This window comes from Nomascus leucogenys, chromosome X (assembly GCF_006542625.1).
Source record: "Nomascus leucogenys isolate Asia chromosome X, Asia_NLE_v1, whole genome shotgun sequence".
Taxonomy (NCBI): Eukaryota; Metazoa; Chordata; class Mammalia; order Primates; family Hylobatidae; genus Nomascus; species Nomascus leucogenys.
The window spans coordinates 98,878,023-98,895,810 of record NC_044406.1 but is presented as its reverse complement, the minus strand read 5'-3'; positions in this window follow the sequence as shown (position 1 = coordinate 98,895,810).

Sequence of the window (17,788 nt, the reverse complement as noted above, 5' to 3'; positions counted from 1 at the left end):
ACAGTGGACATCCTTATCATTTTCTAGTTCTCAAAAGAAAGGATTTCAGATTTTCCCCATTTAGTATGATGCTAACTATGTGTCCATCATATATGTCTTTTATTATGTTGAAGTATATTCCTTCTACACCCAGTTTATTGAGGGTTTTTATTGTGGAGAGATATTGAATTTTATCATGTGCTTTCTAAGTATCAGTTGAAATGATAATATGGTATTTGTCCTTCATTCTCTTGATATGATGTATCACGCTGATTGATTTGCATATGTTGAACCATCCTTGTGTTCCTGAGATAAACCCCACTTGGTCATTCTGAATGATCTCTTTGATGTAGTATGGAATTTCATTTGCTAGTATTTTGATGAGGATTTTTGCATCAATGTTCATTAGGGATATTGGCATATAGTTTCCTTTCTTTGATGTGTCTTTGTCTGGTTTTGTTATCAAGGTAACACTGGCCTCATAGAATGAGTTATGAAGGATGCTCTCCTCCTCAATTTTTTGGAATAGTTTAATTAGGATTGGTATAAGTCTTTTAAATGTTTGGTAAAATTCAGCAGGGAATCCATCAGTTCCCTGGCTTCTGTTTGCTAGGAGACTTTTTATTACAGCTTTGATGTTGTTCCTTGTTATTGGTCTGTTCCCATTTTGGATTTCTTCATGGTTCAATCCTGGTAAGTTGTATGTGTCTAGGAATTTATTTATTTATTCTAAGTTTTCTAGTTTATTGGCATATAGTAGCTTCCAATGATCCTTTGCATTTTTGCAGTATCAGCTGTAATTGCTCCATTTTCCTCACTGATTTTATTTATTTGAGACCTCTCTCTTCTTTTTTTTTTCATTCTGGTTAAAGTTTTGTTGATTTTGCCTATTCTTTCAAAAAAACCAACTTTTCATTTTGTTTGTCTTCTGTGTTCTGTGTTTTAATTTTATTTATTTCTGCTCTGATCTTTATTTATTTTATTCTACTAATAATGATTTTGGTTTGCCCTTGCATTTCTCATTCTTTAAGATACATCGTTATGTTGTTTATTTGAAGTTTTTCTTATTTTTTGATGTAGGCACTTCTAGCTATACACTTTCTTCTTAGTACTACTTTTGCTGTATCCCACAGGTTTTGGCATATTGTGTTTCCATTATCATTTGTTTCAATAAATTTTTAAATGTCCTTGTTTATTTCTTCATACACCAACCTGTCATTCCAGAGCATATTGTTTAATTTCCATGTGTTTTTATAGTTTCCAAAATTCCTCTTGTTATTGATTCCTCATTTTATTCACTTTTCTTCAGAGAAGATACTTGATATAATTTTATTTTTTAAAAAGATTTAAGACTAGTTTTGTGAAGTAACATATAGTCTGTCCTTGAGAATGATCTATGTGATGAGGAGAATAATGTGTATTCTGCAGCCAATGGATGAAATGTTCTATAAATATCTATTAGGTCCACTTGGTCTATAGTGCAGATTAAGTTCAATGTTTCTTTATTGATTTCCTATCTGGATAAGCTGTCCAATCCTGAAAGTGGGTTGTTGAATTCCGCAAAAATTATTGTACTGGGGTCTATCTCTCTCTAGATTAATAATATTTGCTTCATATCTTTATATATCTATGTACTCCAGTGTTGGGTGCATATACATTAACAATTGTTATATCCTCTTGCTGAATCGACCCCTTTATCACTATATAAACTTCCTTGTCTCTTTTTATAGTTTTTTGTCCTAAAGTCTATTTTGTCTGATATAACTATGGCTACTCCTGATTTTTAAAATTTCTATTTGCATGGAATATCTCTTGCCATTCCTTTATGTTTAATCTACCTGTGTCTTTACAGGTACAGCGTTATTCTTGTAGACAATACATTGTTGAGTCTTGTTTTTTTTTAAATTCATTCATCCACTTTATGTCTTTTGATTGGAGATTTTAGTCCATTTACATTCAATGTAATTATTGATAAGTAAGAACTTACACTTGCTATTTTGTTATTTGTTTTCCTGTGGTTTGGGTCTTCTCTTCCTTCTTCCCTTCTTTCCTGTCTTCTTTTTAGTGAAGATGGTTTTCCCTGGTGGTATGCTTTAATTTACTGCTTTTAATTTTTTTTTTTTCGAGATGAAGCCTCACTCTGTCGCCTAGGCTGGAGTGCAGTAGTGCTGTCTCGGTTCACTGCAACCTCCACCTCCCATGTTCAAGTGATTCTCCTGCCTCAGCCTCCTGAGTAGCTGGGATTACAGGTGCCCGCTATCACACCCAGGTAATTTTTTGTATTTTTAGTAGAGACGGGGTTTCACCATGTTGATCAAGCTGGTTTTGAACTCCTGACCTCGTGATCCGCCCACTGCAGCCTCCCAAAGTGCTGGGGATTATAGGCGTGAGCCACTGCGCCTGGCCTTATTGCTTTTAATTTTTAAGTCTCCATTGTATGTTTTTTGATTTGAGGTTACCATGAGGCTTGCAAATAACACCTTATAACCCATTATTTTAAACTGATTAACAACTTAACACTGAATAAATAAACAAAGCAAAAACATAAAAATTCTACACCTTAACTTTGACTCCAAGCTTTTTAACTTTTGGTTGTTTCTATTTGTTTCTATTGTATTGCTTATGTCTTTAAAAGTTGTAGTTATTATTTTGATTTTTTCCTGGTTTAGTCTTTCTACTTAATAGTAGTTTACACACCACAGATACAGTGTTATAATATTCTGTGTTTCTCTGTGCACTTACAATTAACAGTCAGTTTTATAACTTCAGACAATTGCTTCTTGCTCATTATCATCCTTTTCTTTCAGACTGAAAAATGCCCTTCAGCATTTCTTGTACGTAATATCTGGTGTTGATGATATCCCTCAGCTTTTGTTTGTCTGGGAAAGTCTTTATTTCTCTTCATTTTTGAAGGATACTTTCACTGGATATACTATTCTAGGCTGAAAGATTTTTCCTTCAGCACTTTAAATATGTCATGCCACTTTCTCCACGGAAAGGTTTCCTGTAAGGTTTCCACTGAAAAGTCTGCTGCCAGACATACTGGCACTCCATTGTATCTTATTTGTTCCTTTTCTCCTGCTGCTTTTAGAATCTTTTCTTTATCTTTTACCTTTGGGAGTTTGAATATTAAATGCCTTGAGGTAATCTTCTTTAGATTAAATCTGCTTGGTGTTCTATCATCTTTTTGTACTTGCATATTGATATATTTCTCAAAGTTTGGGAATGCCTCTGATATTATCCCTTTGAATAAACTTTCTACCCCATCTCTTTCTCTACCTACTTCATAAGGTCAATAAATTTTATATTTGCCCTTTTGAGACTATTTTCCTAATCTTGTAGGTGTGCTTCATTTTTTTAATTCTTTTTTCTTTTATCCCTGCTGACTGTTAATTTTCAAATAGCCTGTCTCCACATTCACTAATTCTTTCTTCTGCTTGATCAATCCTGCTATTAATAGACTCTAATGCATTATTCAGTATATCAATTGCATTTTTTCAACTCCAGAATTTCTATTTGACTCTTTTTAATTATTTCAATCTCTTCATTAAATTTATCTTATAAGATTCTGAATTCCTTCTCTGTGTTACCTGGAATTTCTTTGAGTCTCCTCAACACAGCTATTTTGAATTATCTATCTGAAAGGTCACATGTCTCCGTCTTTTTATTTTTTTTTTATTTTTTATTTTTTTTTTGAGACAGAGTCTCGCTCTGTCGCCCAGGCTGGAGTGCAGTGGCGCCATCTCGGCTCACTGCAAGCTCCGCCTCCCGGGTTCACGCCATTCTCCTGCCTCAGCCTCCCGAGTAGCTGGGACTACAGCCGCCCGCCACCACGCCCGGCTAATTTTTTTTTTTTGTATTTTTAGTAGAGACGGGGTTTCACCGTTTTAGCCAGGCTGGTCTCGATCTCCTGACCTCGTGATCCACCCGCCTCGGCCTCCCAAAGTGCTGGGATTACAGGCGTGAGCCACCGCGCCCGGCCCGTCTCCGTCTTTTTAGAATTGGTCCTTGGTGTCTTATTTAGTTTGTTCTGTGAGGTCATGTTTTGATGGATGGTCTTGATGCTTGTGGATATTTGTTAGTTTCTAGTCATTGAAGAGTTACATATTGATTTTTCTCTTTGCAGTCTGGGCTCGTTTCTACCCATCCTTCTTGGGAAGGCTTTCCAGAAATTCAAAAGGACTTTGGTGTTATCACCTAAGCTGTGATTACTTTATGGGGAACCTCCAGCCCAGTAATGCTGTTGTTCCTGCAGACTCACTAAGGTACCGCTTTCATGCTCGGACAAAATTCGGAAGAATTGTTAGGTTTAGCAGGCAGAAAGTATTGTTCTCTTCTCTCACTTTCTCCCAAACAGAGTCTCTCTGTCTGTTCTGAGCTTCCTGGAGCTGGGGGTAGAGTAACACAAGCACCATTGTGGCCATCACTACTAGGACTGTGCTGGGTCACATCTGAGGCCATCACAGCCCTGTGTCTCATACAAGGCTTGCTATAATCACTCTTTGCCTACCATTTGTGTTCACTCAAGGCTCTGGGGCTGTACGATCCAGCAGGTGGCAAATACAGTAAGGCTTGTTTCCTTACCTTCAGGGTGATGAGTGCCTCCAGGCCCCAGGTGTGTCAAGAGTCGCCATCCAGGGGCCAGGGACTGCAGTCAAAAACCTTACTAGTCTACCTGGTGTTCTAGTATATTGTGGCTGAAGTGGCACTCAAACTACAAGATGCAGTCCTACTCTTTGCTACCATTTCCAAAGGTAGAGGAGCCTCACTCCATGGTTACTGCCACCACAGGCCCACAGGGAGTACTACCAGACTACCACCAATGTTCCCTTGAAGTCCAAGGCCTCTTCAGTCAGCTGTGGTCAATTCTGCCTGGCCTGGGACTCATCCTTCAGAGCACTGGGCTTCCCTTTGGTTCAGGCAAGGTCCAAAACTGCTATCCAAAGGTGAAGTCTTGGAATCAGGGACCCCAAGAGCCCACTTCGTGCTTTACTCTCCTGTGGCCGAGCTGGTTCCTTAGGTATAAGACAAAGTCCACTTTACCTTTGCCTTTGCTTTTTTCAAGCAGAAGTCTTGCCTCATAGCCATCATATCTGGGGATGTGCGGAGTCTCATCTGAAGCCAGCAAGTCTGTGTATCTCACCCAAGGCCCTCGATGTAGTATCTGGGTGTCACTGCTGATTATTCAGGGACACAGGGCTCTTCAGTTAGCAGGTAATGAAGTCTACCAGAACTGGGTCCTTCCCTTCAAGGAAGCAGGTACCCTTCTGTCCCAGCATATATCTGGAAATGTCATCTGGGAGCTAGGGCCTGGAAAGGGTGCCTCAAGACTCTGACTAGTGTTCTATCTTGCTGTGGCTGAGCTGCTATCCAAGATGCAGGACAACGTGCTCCCCACTCTGTCCTCTCCTCTCCTCAAGCAGATGGAAGGAGTCTCTTTTGCAGCTGCAAGCTGTGCAGCCTGGGGTTAGGGTAGAGGTGATGCCATCACTCCCTTAGCCACTTCAGTTGGTGTCTCAGTAGGTTGCATGTCCCCCAGTTCTCTGGCTCTGGTGCAGCTTAGATGTTTTCCCACCAAATCACATGTCAATATGTAATCCCCAGTGTTGGAGGGGGCCATGGTGGGAGGTGACTGGATTATAGGGGTGGTTTCTTGTGAATGGTTTAGCACCGTCCCCTTGTACTGTCCTCATGATAGTGAGTTCATTCTCATGAGATTTGGTAATTTAAAACCGTGTGACACCGCTCCCCTCGCTCTCTCTTTCTCCTGCTCCGGCCATGTGAAGTGCCTGCTCCCACTTTGCCTCCCGCCATATTGTATGTTTCTTGAGGCCTCCCCAGAAACTCAACAGATGCCAGCAACATGCTTTCTGTACAGCCTGTGGAACCATGAATCAATTAAACCACTTTTCTTTACAAATGATCCAGTTTCAGATATTTCTTTATAGCAATGTGAGAACAGACTAATGTAGACTCTGAGCCCAGTTCAGCACTAGGACTTGCCTAGAAGTTGCAGTCATTGTGGCTTAGACTTCCTTTTAAGTTTATTTAGGTCCCTAGGGCACTTTGGCTCACGGTGGCAAGTGTTACAGGAACTCAAGTTCCAGCTGTTGGGATCAGAATTTTCCCTCTGGCTAGGAGTGGTTTAAATGCTCCCTCCACATGGAGGGTCAGCTGAGTTAAGTATGGTTTTTCATTCTGCAATAACAGGAGAGCACTGAATTCAATGCCTCACAGTTGCTGAATTCTCCCTCTCCCCAGGGGACAAAAACACTCTCTTCACTATGCCACTGCTGCTGGGAGGTGGAGGAGGGGTGGTGTTGGTGATTCAAGTCTTTTTTTCCTGCCCCTTTAGTGCCTCTTTCAGTGATATGAAGTTAAAACCAAGGAGCGTTAGTGGTCACCTGTATTTTGGTTCTTATAAAGGTGCTTTTTTGTGTAGATAGCTGTTAAATTGCTGTCCTTGCAGGGGGAGGACAATTGGTAGAGCCTTCTCTTCCACTATCTTGCTCCGCCTCCAGAACCTGTATTGTTAATAAGCATTTAGAATGCATAGCCTCCATCTACTACCTCAAGCAGCTAATTTTTCCAAGCACAAGCTGCTACAAACTTCTGAACTTTGTTCAGAGAAAAGCAAAGCATGTCCTGGAAAGAGAAGCAAGCTACTTTATTCGCTTAAAGAACACCCACACCAGAAGAAATAACACCACAGGAACTGTGTTATAATATTTGCCCTGCATTTGTAAATGGGAAAATAGTTCATTTGAGGTTTGGAGTGTGATCTCCCCACATCCTCGTCCTTTAGACACCTTTATGTGTTGGGGTTGTGTAATATGGAGAAAAGTAAGTGATGCTTTTTTCTGATCTATGCCTATTAGTGGCCAGAAAATGGAGATAGGAAGCTCTACTCTGTGTCTAGGGTTTTTATTTTCTTGTTGAAGTTCTCAAATTGTAGTAGTATTGTGTTAATCTGGTTTCTGACTCTTTTTTTGAGTGTATGGCCCTAAAGTGAGTTACTGAGAAATTGTTTAAATGTTTGTCCAGATAAACTTAAAGAAAAAGGCAAGGTTTGCCTTTCCATGCTGAGGCAGCATGGCTAACCCTTCATAGATGATTGTTTCTTAAAGTGTGAGCCACTGATCACCTGGATCAGCACCTCCACTGACATATGCAGACACATATACTCCACCCTGACCTGCACAATCAGAATTTCTGAGGATGAGGCCTTGGAATCTGCATCACCTAGGTGATTTTGACGCAAAAAGAAGTTAGCAACTATGTCAAGATTACTATTGGAAGGAAGCATCTGTCCAGGTATTATACTTTCTTAAACTCTTTAAATGTGTGCTCCAGGGAAATAGACCCAAAAAATGTCAAGGAAAATCAGCATACTTCAGCTGTGACAACTGGGAACAGAAACTCCCATGGTGCAAAGCTATGACTAGAATGCTATTAAAGCACTTTTTCTGCCTTTGCAGCTAATCTGCAGTATTTCTTCTTGGTCCCTTTGGAAGTGATGTGGCAGATTTAGGTGAGTTCAAACAAATATTCTGTCTTGAAACAAAACCAGGTTAGTACTTTCTTTTTTACTATAAAACTTTACATCTTCTAGCTGGCTTCTTCTATTACAGCCACCAACAAACTCCCCCTACTTCTTTATGTGGAGCAGGCAGCCATAAGAAGGGGATGCAAAGAGAAAAAACGGTGACTCTGGGATAAATGTCTTTTGTGAAGGTGGAATATATTGAGAATATATTCAACTTAGAGCAGAGGTTACAAACACAAATGAAGTCAGGAAGGGAAAAGAAAACTGTACAATGGGTTGGACAAATAAAACACTCGGCTCTTTTAGTTTAATATATTTTCTTACTTTTGATGGAGATGCAGGTATAAAATATCAGTTTCATTTTCAATATAGCATATGAATACAACAATGTAATTGTGCTAATAAACAGTAACTGACATTCATCCTCAATGTCATAAGAAGTGGTGGGGGTTGTAGTAAACTGGAGGAGCCCATGCCCCACATAAACAGTGAACCAGCAACACAAGGCATAATAATAAATGGCAACTACACTTGGCCTCAGTGCCAGGAAGATAATGAGAAGGGAGAAATGGGGGGTGTAAACTGGAGAGATCAGGCTAAAAGGGAGTATCACTCCTCTAGCTGATCCCTTAAGAAATGAGCACCTTTTGTTTCTTGATTTTATGATTCATTCAGAAAAGTTAAAAATCTGGATATTTATGTGTGATCTCTTGATTTTTAAATGCTGGTAACTAATTCCATCTTTCAAAAAAAAGTTCAAAAAAGAAAAAAACTAAACACTGTGTTTGTCAGGGCTGACTGTTTCTGACTTCTGAACTGAGGAACATTTAACCCATTTATAGTTTTCAACCATCAAGAAAAAATAAACTAACAAAAATAAGAGCCAGGTGATAAAACCAAGAATTTGTCTAGGAGGTGAGAAAAGAAGAGTTTCCTCAGAATCTAAGAGTAGATAGAACGTGAAGGCAGAGATAAATATCAGGAGCGATAAATATCAGGAGCACTGGAGGCAGCAGAGTGGTCACAAATCATTTGTCAATCCTGGATGGTACCTCAGAGATTGTACAGTTCAGCCCTCTAATTTTACAGATGAGACACCTAAAGCACAGAGGTTAAGTGGGTTTCTGAAAGTCAAATAGCCAGTGAGGGCCTCAGTCTCATGATGCTCAGTCATTCCACTAGACAAAGCTTTCTGTAGGGGTCAGTTCAGTGAACTCACTAATGAAGCATCTGTGGAAAAAGAGATGACCAATATCTTCTAGCAATTCAATTGACATGCCTTTGATTATTTTTCTCCTCGTAGCTGGCTGTGAAACACCTGATTGTGGGTGAAATTTGTGGTTCCTGTGCACAACAAACAGCTTGGTGGATTATAGTCTGTTTACTAAAGCCAATTTGGTGGGGCAAGTAAATGAAAAAGAAAGAAGGGCAAAACTGTGAGCATTTTCTTTTGGTAGGGAAAGGGGCAATGGTTGCAAAGGTTGGGGGAGGATGCATTTATTCCAACCACATGTACATAAAACCAAGAAGCTGCATTGTTTCCATTTCACTACTTCAGAAGCCTAAGAATGAATTCTGAGTTTAACAGGGCAAAGTGTGATTTCAGAAGCCTTAAAATACTATTCATACCGCATACTAAGTTACTCAAAACAAATTCAAGACGTTCGCTTCTGTGAAATCCTTTCACAGTTCTCTGCTTCCTTTCCTTTATTTAGCACACTTTCATTTCCAAGAAAGTCGGCTGACAAATTTTTTTTTTTCTGCCCTTCCTTAAAGCTGTCTGGTTCTTCAGATTTTGGCCAGTACCTGATTGCTCATCCTAGAGGTACCATGACATAGTTGTGTCATCTTTCGCTTTCTCTCTTCCTTTTCTATAGATGGATGTTTATTCCTAAGCCATCAAGGTCTAGAGCTCTGAGCTTTTCTCTCCTTCTTTATCACAATGATTCACTTACAGATTTCCCAAGAAGGAGCTGCTAAATTCACTAAAGAATGAGTGAAGCGATGCAAGCACAGCTCCTGCCATCAAGACAGGTCTGTATTCCAAATTCCCAGCTCAGACTCACTAATCAAGGATTTACTTCTGAAAACTTAAGATGAGCAGTGGTCAGAAAGCGCAAGTGAATTTCAGCATAACATGGATAAACATGGTCTCAGACTGTCTTAGAAAACAGCATTTTTACACACACACACACACACACACACACACACACACAATAATTCAGCAAAGAAATGAGCTTAAACCTCAGTTGAATGGCTTTTCACTAGTCAATGAGGATTTATTGATAAACACCATGTGCTTGCAAGATACCGAGAGAAGGAAAAGGTATGATTTGCATCTCCAAGAACCTTATGAGGAGCCAAATAAGCCAAACCTTATGTATATGAGGAGCCAAAAACTTACCAGGCATGAAATAATCACATAGATACTTAGCAGTTAGAGTATGAGGTATCCTGAGCAAGTACAATAAGAACTTATAAAATAAAGACATCCGCATATTCTGAAGCATTAAGCAAAACTTCATGGAAGAAGAGAGGCTTGAGTTGGTTCTTGAGAGATAGATAGGACTTGGATGGATGGAGAAGAAGGTACAGTAAACTAGAAGAATAGCAGGTATGGGGGCAGAAATAGTAGGATGGACAATAGGGAAAAACCGGTCCAGAATGAGGCTGAATATTCATGTAGGTGAGTAGTGGGATAGAAAATTGTACAGAAACATGGAATAAGTGTCCTAAAAGTAAGGCAGAAGGGTGGATGTTTAATGTGTCTGACAACAGAGAGCTATTGAAATTTCTTGCACAGGGATCTGAGTTGATTAAAGTATTTAAGGAAGAATATCTGGCAGTAACATCCAACAGAGTGGGAAGAAAGAAATGAAGTTTGTTAGGCTATAGCATTAATGCAAATTTGAGGTGAAGGCAGCTAGTTTTCAGAGACAGGAAGTGGGTGAGGTAATGAAAATTTAACAGTTTTAATCAGAGTTACTTAGAATTAAAGGGTGTTAATGTTAAAAAAAAAAGACTAGAATTTTTCTAAAGAGGGTATTCACTTTATAGGTTAAATTGAAGCCAAGAATGTATGTTATTTCTCTCTAAGTTTATCTAACTAGGTAGTTAGTGGCACAGCATGGACTAGAATCCAGGCATTTTGACACCTTAAAAAGTGCACTTTGCGCGGTAGCTCACGCCTGTAATCCCAGCACTTTGGGAGGCCGAGGCAGGTGGATCACGAGGTCAGGAGATCGAGACCACGGTGAAACCCCGTCTGTACTAAAAAAAATACAAAAAATTAGCCAGGCGCAGTGGCGGGCGCCTGTAGTCCCAGCTACTCCAGAGGTTGAGGCAGGAGAATGGCGTGAACCCGGGAGGCGGAGCTTGCAGTGTGCCAAGATCGCGCCACTGCACTCCAGCCTGGGCGACAGAGTGAGACTCCGTCTCAAAAAAAAAAAAAAAAAAAAAGTGCACTTTGCAATACACCAAGCTGTTGAATTGAAATGAGAGCCAGATGTTCAAAGGAAAATCCTTTCAGGCAGCAGTAGATAGGATATAGACACACAGATGGGATGGTACCTGGACCCACAGTGGTGGATGAGCCTTAAGAGGGGAAAATGTAGAGATAAGAATAGAGACATACAGATTATGGGGTGAGTGGAAGAAGGGTAATTACAAAAAACAAGGGGATAATCAAGAGGAAATCAAGTCACAGGAACTAAGAGACAGGAGATTTTCAAAAGTAAAGGATAGAAAACTTCCTACTTTGGGCTAAGATGGAATAACTAAGACTAGATTTGCCCTCTGGACTGAAACAATGAAAACAATGAACAAAATATATGAAATAACAGTTACCAAGATATTTGATGTCAGACAATGAAATGCAGTGATCCCTGAGAGATGGACGAAAAACAAGGGGAGCCCTATTATTGGCTCATCTTGCTGCCTTGAAAGTGTTTCCAAGCCCCCGTACAAGGAGTGGGAACCTGAGTCAATTTTGATCATCTCCTTGAGTTGAAGAGACAGAGCTGAGAGTCTAGGGAGACCAAGGCAGCTTGAGTTTGCAGAAAAGAGTACCAAAGAAGGAAGAGCTTCACAAAAGGAGAACTATAGAGATTTGCAGAGTGTCCCTTCAGGTATTCAACTGAGTACTTACCTTAGTAATGGAAATAATTAGCCCTAGACTAAGCACTGCTGCAATATTCCACCTATTAAATCTTTAAAGCAAGCCCAGAAAGATTATTCTGTTTTAAAGTACATGTCCAAGAACAAAGCTCAAGACTATCAAAATAGAGAAATATCCAGCATCCAGTAAAATAAAATTCACAATGTCTGTCTTCCAAACAAAAATTACTAGGCAGACAAAAAAGGAGGTAAATATACATTTTAAGGGAAGAAGACAGTTAATCAAAACTGACACAGAAATGACACAGATGGCAGAATTAGTAGACAGTGACCTTTAAAGTTAACTGTATTCCATATGTTCAAGAAACTAGAAGAAGGATTGGACATGCTAAAAAAGATTTGAAAAATAAAAAAGAACACAATGAAGTTCTAGATATGTAAACTTAATTAATGTCAGAGCAGATATTACAGAAGAAAAGATTGGTGAACTTGAATAAATAGCAATAAAAATGATCCAAAATGAAACATAATAGAGATAATATTGGGGAAAATAGAGCATCAGACAGAGCTGTGAAATCACCTCAAATAATTGCTGTAAGTATAATTGGGGGTCTCTGAAGTAGAGGAGAAAGCAGAGGGATAGAAAATATATTTGAAGAAATAATTTCCAAAATTTTTCTATGTTCGATGAAAACTATAAATCAGTAGATATAAGAAGCTCAAAAACCCTAAGAACAATAAATATTAAGAAAATTATAGCAAAGCAACTGATAAAGAGAAAATCTCACAAGCAGGGAAAAAGGACACATTAATTACAGAGGAACGAAGATATTATAAAAACGACAGCAGATATCTCTTCAAAACCAGAAGAACACAGTAGAGTAGTAGCTTTTTAATATTAGAAAATGAAGAATGAAATAACCTGTCAAACCACAATACTTTACCCAGAGAAAATATCTTCCCAAAACAAAAAAGATATCAAGGCTTTTTGAGCTATATAAAAGCTGAAATAATTCCTCTCCAACAGACCCATTCTATAAGAAATGTAAAAGGAGGTCTTTTGTAGAGAAGAAAAATGATACTACATGGAAATCTAGATTCATCAAAATGAATGAAGAGCCCCAAGAATAGCAACAACATGGATAAATATACAGACTTTTCTTATCGCCTAAGTCACTTTTAAAGATAATCAACTGTTTGAAGAAAAAAAATTGGAAACTAGATAACAACATTCTTTAAAAAACACGGGTCAAGGAAGAAACCAAATGGGAAATTATTTTGAGCTGCATCAAAATCAAGACACAATATATCAAAATTCAAGGGATGCAGCTAGAGCGGTAATTAGAGGGAAATTTACAGCATTATGATTTCTTTTACACTAGAAAAGAAATAAATCAAATCAACAACTTCAGAGTCCACCTTAAAAAACTAGAAACTAGAAAAAAAGAGCAAACACACACCAAAATACAAAGAGAAGCTATAATAGAGGCCAGAGCTGAAATCTACAAAATAGAAAAACAATAGAGAAAATCAATGAAATCAAAAGTTGACTCACTGAGAATATCAATAAAATAAGTAAACCTTTAGCCAGATTCTTCAGCAAATAAAAAAGAGGGTTGAAGGCAGAAAGAGAGCAAAGACTTACATAATCAATATCAGAAATGAGAGTGGCAACATTACTAAAGATTCTATAGTTACAAAAATGAGGAACTATAATGAACATTTTTATGCTGCTAAATCCAACAACCTAAATGAAATGAATGAATTCCTTGAAAGACACAAACTATCAAGGTTCAACCAAGAAGACATAGAAAATCTCAATAGCCTGTCATTATTTAAAGGAATTAACTTCACACTTTGAAACCTTACCACAAAGACATCTTTTGGTCCAGATAGCTTTACTGGGAAAATCTATGAAATATTTAAAAAAGAAATAATAACAATTCTACAACTCATCCCGAAAACTGAAGAGGTGAGACTTGTTCTCTAATTAGTCTATGAGGCTAGCATTACTCTGATATGAAAAACAAAGGCTTTACAAGAAAAGAAAACTACTATTCACTATCCTTCATGAAGATAGAAACAAAAAAAGTTAACAACATTTTAGAAAATCTGATCCAACAGGCCAGGTGCGGTGGCTCACGCCTGTAATCCCAGCACTTTGGGAGGCCGAGGCTGGTGGATCATGAGGTCGGGAAATTGAGACCATCCTGGCTAACACGGTGAAAACCCGTCTGTACTAAAAATACAAAACATTAGCCGGGTGTGGTGGCGGGCACCTGTGGTCCCAGCTACTTGGGAGGCTGAGGCAGGAGAATGGCACGAACCAGGAAAGTGGAGCTTGCAGTGAGCCGAGATCACACCACTGCACTCCAGCCTGGGCGACAGAGGGAGACTCCGTCTCAAAAAAAAAAAAAAAGAAAGAAAGAAAATCTGATCCAACAATATACAAAAGGGACAGTGTGACCAAGTGGAGTTTGTCTCAGGAATAAAAGTTTAGTATAACAAACATTTAGAAAGCAAAAAATGTATTACAATTCACCATCTTCTCAGATCGCAAAAGCAAAACCACATGACCATCTCAATAGACACAGAAGAAGAATTTGACAAAAGCCGGCACCAGTTCCTGATAAAAGCTCTATGCAAACTAATAATAGTAGGAAATTTCCTCAACATGATAAAGAGCACCTACAAAAAACCTGAAGCTAACATCATACTTTGGTGAAAAAGTGAATGATTCCTCCCTAATATTACCCTAAGAATGTAAGAACATCTACTCTCAACACTCTTAATGAGCACTATATAGGAAGATCTAGCAATTTGATAAGGCAAGAAAAGGGATAAAAGGCAACTGAATAGAAAAAGAAGTAAATCTGTTCCTATCACCAGACAATATGATTGCTCAGGTAAAAAATCCCAAGGAATCTTTAAAAAGCTACTAGAAATAAGTGAATTTAGCAGTGTTAAAGGGTATAAGGTCAATTTACAGGAATCTAGTGTATTTCTATATATAAGCAACATACAATTGTAAGCAAAATTTTAAATTCAGTTCCATGTACAATATGACTAAAGATATAAAATTCTTAAGTATAAACTTTCTAAAACATGTATAAGATCTATAGGCTGGAAAGTGTAAGACACTGATGAAAGAAGTCAATGAAAACAAATAAGTGGAAATATGTATTATGTTCATGAATTGGAAAGCTCAACACTTAAGATGTCTGTTTTCTTCTCAATGATCTATAAATTCCACTCAATGTAACAAAAATCTCAGCAGAAATTTTTGTGGAAATTGGTAATCTGATTTTAAAATGTATATGGCAGAATTTAAAATGTGATCAAGAAGAATCATACAGAATTCCAAATAAATTACAGTTGGCCCTCCATATCACAGGGTCTGCATCAATTAATTCAACTAACCGTGGATGGAAAAAAAGCCTAGAACAATAATAATATAAAAATAAAGAACAAATAAAAACAATATAATAGAACACCTATTTACACAGCATTTACTCTGTATTAGGTATTTTAAGTAATCTAGAGATGATTTAAAGTATTCAGGAAAATGTATATAGGTTATATGAAAATACTACACCACTTATATAAGATAATTGAGCATCCAAATTTTGGTATAATGGGGATACTGGAAGAAATCTCCAATAGATACCAAGAGACGACTGTATGTAGACGCTCCACACCTTAAGCAGGTGCTGTGCATAGTGCCATCTTTCCAAAGACAATAGTATGAAAAACGGGAGTAGAGATGGTAGAATAACTTTACATGGAGAAATCTGTTTTGTCTAGGTGATTGCAAGTCATTGTAAACTCATGCAATTTACCTCTGTGATATTCCTCCTCAAATTCCAGAACCCAGTCTAATTATAAGAAAAACATCAGACAAATTCCCCAGAAGGGGCATGCTACAATAAACTTGACCAGTATTCCTCAACACTGTCAAGGCCATCAAAAACCAGAAGTCTGAGAACCCGCCACAGCCAAGAGGAGGCTAAGGATACCTGATAATGAAAAGTAATGTAGTATACTGGTTGGGATCTTAAATAGAAATAGAACAATAGACAAAAACGAAGGCAATCTGAAAAAAATGTATGAACTTCAATTCATAATAATGCGTCAATATTGTTTAATTAGTTGTACCAAATGTCTCATACTAACATAAGATATTAATAATAGGAGAAATTATGGGCGGGGGGGATATAATATGAGAACCCTGTACTTTCTGCTCAATTTTTCTGTATGTCTAAAACTAGTCTAGGAGGGTCAGAACAAGGTGGCCAAGTAAAAAGCTCCACTGAGTATCACCACCCCCACAACAAGAACACCAAATTTAACAACTATCTACACACAAAAAGCACCTTTATAATAACGAAAAATCAGGTGAGCACTCACAGTACCTGATTTTGACTTCATATTGCAAAAAGAGGCACTGATGAGGGTAGGAAAGACAGACTTGAATAACTGATGCCACTTTTCCACTATGCCTTGGTAGTGGGTATTGGCCACATGATGAATAGAGAGAATCTGTGCATTTGGGAGAGGGACAGCACAGCAATTGAGACATTGAACTCACAGCAGAAAGTAAAACCATGCTGAAATTCGCTGACATGCACCCGTGGACAGAGTACTCAAACTAACCCTAGCCAAAAGAGAACTGCCCATTCCAGTAATCAGAATTGGAACTCTGGCAAGCCTTATGTGTCAAATAAAAATTTGTTTATTTATATGATTTTTCCAGATTGCTGTTTGATAATATAGAGTTAAATAGTAGATAGGATCTTGGAGTTTAAAAGAATCAAATTTCTAAAATCTTACCATAACAATCTGGAAAATCATATAATTAAACAAATTTTTATTTGACACATAAGAATATCCCTCATCAATCTCAACCTCAATTAACAATAGGTACATGACACACTAGTGCCATGTTTGACTTTTGTATTGGGTTATAAGTCCCAGGACATGCTAGTGAAATGTTGTCCCAAAGCAATCGTTGAGGCTCAGCCAAGAGGCTCAATCTAATTACTGAGAGGATAATTCTGCCCTCTAAAGTTGCTTCTCTGAAGCCGTTTATGTGCCACTTTGACACAGGCTTCTTGTGTTAAAGAGTCATGCATGACAGAATGAGCCAGAGGTGGGAACTTGTTGAAAGATAGGCAAGTCTACTAAAATCATTTTTTCAGGACTCTTCTAACTAAGATAACCATGTATTTTAATTAATATAGTGGCCTGTCAGCTTTCTATTTCAGGGTGAGAATAAATTTTATTTATTAAGTAATATAAAGAGTTCTTTAATATTAAATAGTTTCTATTTTTGTTGATTTTAGGAATTATGTTAGTTTTAAACTTTTTAAGTAAATTTTATTTTATATATTTGAAGTTTACAACGTGATGTTATAGGATACAAATAGATAGTAAAACATAGTAAAATAGATTAATATGAAGCACATTGATACATCTATTCTCTCCTATAGTTACTTTTTTGTGACAAGTGCAGCAAATTTTATCAGGGATTTTTGTTAAATAAGTATATTTTAGCTGATTTTCAATTTTTTAAATACTATTTTTCATAGCATGCTAATGTTTTAAAGGTTTCTGTATTTGAGGAATGAAATTTCTTTTGTCACTAGATTTTTTTTTCTGTTTGGCTAGCATCAATAATAGCTTTCAACTAGTGTGTCATGAAGTCTTCAGCGTACACTGACTCCATCATTAATTGGTTGGTTCTAATGGTAGATTTACAGTAGATAACATCTCTTTCTGAAAATAACTAGCTGAGACAAAAGTCAAAACATTTCTAATATTTGCGGAGTTTTGTTGCTGAACTTAAAAAGTCAAGAAACCAAAAAATTCAGTTAACAAAACACCCACACGCTGATGAACTAAAAGTATTAAGGTAGCAATAGTGGAAATTTTAAATCTCCTTGTAAATCATTAGTACATAAAATTTAATATTAATCATAAAAAGAATTTACCATACTTTCAAATCATTTTATCATGAGATAAAGTGGGTAATGGGGAAATCTTATTTATTAAAAAAATAGATTTAAATGTTTCAATATCTTCACTTCTTATAAAAGTGTGTGCAAATGAAAGAAAAAAATTATCTCCTGCAAAATATCATCTTTAAAT